Here is a 4977-nt window from a genome sequence, read left to right on the forward strand (position 1 = left end):
ATAAGAAACAAAAAGAAAAAAAATGAAGACGACACCAATGACTTAGAAAAATCTGGCAGAAAACAAAAGCCCAGATGTCTAAAACTAAATCTGTGTTGAAATGCAGAAATGTACTTATTTTACCATTTTATAAACCTGGACACACATCAGTAAAATTTACCCTCTCCCAGTTTAGATTGTAGACACTTCAAAGAAAAAAAGTTACAGTATTCATATACAGAAGTCAAAATATTGTAGCAAAACCAAAGACAATGACACCAAAATCTTCATAAAGGTCAGACAGACAAAATAAAGTCTGTTTTGTGTCTTAATATCAGAACTAGGATTATGAGGGTCCATTTAGGACAAAAACTATGTTTTGTCTCTCACATACTACTAAAGACTCATACACACACACACACACAAAATATTAAAATTGCACACATATACTATTAAAATGTCACACACACATACAATTTTTCTCTCACAATTTTGCTCTAACGCCTTACTCCGGGGTTAGCTAAAGAAAGCTGGAGGAGGGAGCGGTAGAGAACGGCTGGCCGAAATTAGCGTTCATAAATCGGATCAACCTTGAGCTAAACGCCGCTTACGCCATGGAGCGCCAATATCCAATATCCAACTTTAAGCTAACTTCACTGTGGTATCAACGCATGCGCGATCTGATCTCCAAAATATGCCCCCCACCCCTCTTCCGTGACAACTCTCACACAGACAAAAAATGAGTCTCTAACACAGAAAAATACAAGTCTCATCCCCATTCATTCATTCATTCATTCATCCTAAGTGTTAGGTCACACACACACATACATTTTCAACCTATCATTCAGAATAGCATATCTGTATTCTTTACGTGTATGTGTGTGTATGATATTTTAGTAGTGTATATGCACAATTTTAGTAATTTGTGTATTTTTCTCAATCAATCAATCAAATTGTATTTTTATAGTACATTTCAGCAGCAAAGCATTTCAAAGTGCTTTACATCATAACAAACACAAAAACACAAAGTCATGCAACATAGAATCAACAATCAGAACATGACATTAAGTCAAGTTCCGTCAATAAATTTGTAATTGATTACGTTTCAAATACAATAATAAACAGGTGAGTTTTTAGTCGAGATTTAAAGGAACTCAGTGTTTCAGCTGTTTTACAGTTTTCTGGAAGTTTGTTCCAGATTTGTGGTGCATAGATGCTGAAAGCTGCTTCTTCTCGTTTGGTTCTGGTTCCGGGGATGCAGAGCAGAACCAGAACCAGAAGACCTCAGAGGTCTGGAAGGTTGATACAACAACAGCAGATCTTTAATGTATTGTGGTGCTGAGCCGTTCAGTGATTTATAAACTAACAACAGTATTTTAAAGTCTATTCTTTGAGCTACAGGGAGCCAATGGAGGGACGTTAAAACTGGTGTTAGGTGCTCTATCTTCCTGGTTTTAGTGAGAACGCGAGCAGCAGCGTTCTGGATCAGCTGCAGCTGTTTGATTGATTTGTTGGATAAACTTGTGAAGACGCTGTTGCAATAATCAATACGACTGAAGATGAACGCATGAATTAGTTTCTCTAGATCTGGCTGAGACATAAGTCCTTTAATCCTGGAAATGTTCTTCAGGTGACAGAAGGCCGACTTTGTTACTGTCTTTATGTGGCTCTGGAAGTTCAGGTCAGAGTCCATCACCAGAAACTAGCGATCAGGTTTCGGGCCTGATTGCTAGTTTTTAGTTGTAATAACTGAAGCTGTGCATTGACTCTAGATCGTTCCTCCTTAGGTCCAAAAATCATAACTTCAGTTTTGTTTCTGTTCAGCTGGAGAATAGAACTAATTGTGTATGAGAAAAAAATTGTATGTGTGTGACATTTTAATAGTATATATGTGCAATTTTAATATTTTGTGTGTGTGTATGAGTCTTTAGTAGTGTGTGAGAGACAAAACATAGTTTTTGTCCTAAACGGTCCCTCATGTATGACCCGGTAGTTATTCTGACTGCTACCTTGACAAACTGCACAGGAAAGTCACAATTTCTTTCTATGTTACCACGGTGATCCCTTTTTTTGGGCTACCAAAGGTTTAAACTTGTTGTGCAGCCCTCAAGAGAACAGAAGGAAGGGCTCTTAGACACACACACCTTACATCAGGGGTGTCAAACTTCAGTCCTCAAGGGCCACTGTCCAACTTTTAGTGGTGCCTCTGCTGCACCACACCTGAATAGAATAATTAGGTCATTAGCAAAGCTCTGGAGAACTGATCTACACAAGGAGGAGGTAATTAAGCCATTTCATTCCAGTGTTTTGTACCTGTGGCACATCTAAAAACTGCAGGACAGCGGCCCTTGAGGACTGGAATTTGACAACTGTGCTTTACATCTTTCTATCTTCACAAGGAATTTGCATTGATGTCCATTCATTTCTACAGCCTAGCCCTGATCCTACTCCAAACCACTACCAGTGCCTGACTAACCCTAAGGTGAGCTCAATTCACACCCTAGTGCTAAGACTAACCCAAAAGCATCAGTGAATCCTTACAACATAGTTTTCATTTTTTAAAAATGGGCAGAGAAATGCTGACACACACGCACACACACCCCTGCGTGGGGGTATGTGTGCACGCACGCACACACATACCCCCACCCACACACACAGGGGGTGCTCTGTTGGCTGCTGTCTTAAGCTCATCTTGAAAGCCTAGAGCAGCATGTGCCACTACTCACCTAGAGCCAGAAAAACACAGCAGGTTTTCTAAATTCTCACATTTTTGTAAATCTTCCACACAAGTAGTCCCTAAACATAGCAGAATATATATTTTCTTTTTAAATCAGCTATATTTTTTTAAAGGGACAGTTTTTAAAATATTAAAATAAGTCAGTGAAATTAAACAGATATGGAAACACATTTTTTAAATACAATATAATAAATGAATATAATAAAAACAATAAATAAAAATTAAATCAATAAATTCAAAAAAACGAATATGGAAAAGCACCTTTTAAAAACCAAGTACAAAAATTAAAAGGACAAAATAAATAAAAATAATCAAGTAAAAGTGGAAAAGCACAAGCATGTATCATTGCAGATTAAGGGAGATTAATACAGACGGCAATCCTCAACCAGAATAACTTTCTGTAGGAACAGATATTCAGCTGAGAAACAGAGTTTGTATGTTTATTATGAGATGATGGTAACCCACAAATCTGAGCATTTTTATAGGCTTTCTTCACTTTCCCATAAACTCCCCTGTCATGTCTTGTGTTATCTGTCTACTATGGGAAATTCCACAGAGCCTCACTTCAAAAAATCCTAAATATCCGTTTATGAGAATTAAACATATATAAAAGACAATGTTTAACAGAAAACACATAAACCAGGTTGAAATCTTGCATGGAAAAATATTTCCTGTGTCCTTTATTCCTTCCTGACACTGTGTGAAGACCAACAATTTTTGATCAGTCTTAGAAGAAGAAAAAATCGAGTCCATATCACTTTTGTTTGGTTGACATCTTTTTTAAGGCAGGGTATAACGATATATTTGATTACTAACTTAAGCAAACATTAGTGCTAAATGTGCCGCAAATAAATTATTATAGTAATTTATAGCAGTTCAACCACAATTCAACAGACATGCTACTGATGTGTATGAAATAATTGACCTAAATGTAATTTCCTTGAGGAAACTGCGGCGTTTCCATCCACCACCGCAACACCTCACTGCAGTCTACCTGCTAACTCCCCCCACCCCTCGCCCTGTCTCCCCTTAGCGCCAATGTTTATTGGAGGGTTTGCTTCTGCTAAACTGGGATATGACTTGGGTCAGTTATGATGATGTGACAAAGCAAAAGGTGGACATTCATGACAGGTAGCGCGTTTGTCATTTATTTTTCAGAGACTGCCATTTGTCTCCCATAATGTGTGTCGGTACTCACAGCACTGCAGATGAATGCACCGCAACCTCCAGTGTCTGTCCTGGTTTTTCCGCGTTATTTTGATGGACAGAGGGCTGAGGTTGTAGTCGGGGTTGGGACAGGGGCTTGTGTGAGCTCTTATCTCCCCCGCTTCGGTCGCCATCATTTTCACTTCTCCTGCTTCCTCTCTCCTCCGCCACCTCCTACATCCCCGCCCCGCCCTCACTCACGAGTGAGCGCGAGCGACCTCCCGGCTGCGCGTGCCTGACAGGATTTGTTTCAAAGCAAAAATGTAAACTGACTATATGTCGACTGTGTGATTGAATTAAAATGTTTTTTTTGTTGTTGTTTGTTTTTTTAGTTTTATGTAAAATATCTCGAGACTACATTTGTTGTGAATTGGCGGTATAGAAATGTAATTGAAATATAACGTTAAATATAGTGCAGTAAAATACTCATATGTACTTTGGAGACATGTATGATTGCCTCCTGAATGGTTAGGAGCCGTTTTTTAATTGTACTTCTTATTCTTTTATCGCATTTGTTTTCTTTTTTTATGTAATTTGGACTTTGAGTATGTAATAAAATCTGTCTCTATAGACTAGTGCAGATTAGTATAGAGTGAAACTCAGTTTATTCTAGCGACGAGATGAAAGCCAAAAGACCTGTTTATACCTTGCCGTAGCTAAGCCAGGAAAACGTGTATGAAAATGCTTTAAATCAAAACCTAATTTTCAGCCCACATACAAAAACACTACATCATTCTGAACCCATCATTGCTAATGGAAAAGGTGGCGTTTCTTTAACAGGGACAATGAAGTTAGTCAAAGTTCCTGGAAAGATAGATGAAGTTAACTACATGACCAGTCCTTTGAGAATGATTGTTCAAATTACCTAAGACCAGAGGTTCACTTTTAGAACAGTCTCTGATCATATTAAAGTGTTGGAAAGGCCCAATCAAAGCCCAGACAAACATCCAAATGACAGTGACAAGACTTGAAGATTGACTCCGATATCCAATCTAACTGCTTGAGCTATTTTACAAAGGAAAACAGGCAACAATACCCTGCACAACAAAATGCTT

The 4977-nt window shown here is 38.3% G+C and overlaps 1 long non-coding RNA gene across 1 annotated transcript in view; it reads right to left on the reverse strand.

Moving 5' to 3' along the window:
* The window catches only part of LOC116725837 (uncharacterized), a 13998-nt gene extending 9874 nt beyond the window's left edge, over nucleotides 1-4124 (reverse strand). The window contains exon 1 of the long non-coding RNA XR_004340499.1: nucleotides 3915-4124. This is a non-coding gene — a long non-coding RNA (uncharacterized LOC116725837). The remainder of the gene's footprint in view (nucleotides 1-3914) is intronic.
* Between the last annotated feature and the right edge of the window lie 853 nt (nucleotides 4125-4977).

Source organism: Xiphophorus hellerii, chromosome 9 (genome assembly GCF_003331165.1).
Source record: "Xiphophorus hellerii strain 12219 chromosome 9, Xiphophorus_hellerii-4.1, whole genome shotgun sequence".
Lineage (NCBI taxonomy): Eukaryota > Metazoa > Chordata > Actinopteri > Cyprinodontiformes > Poeciliidae > Xiphophorus > Xiphophorus hellerii.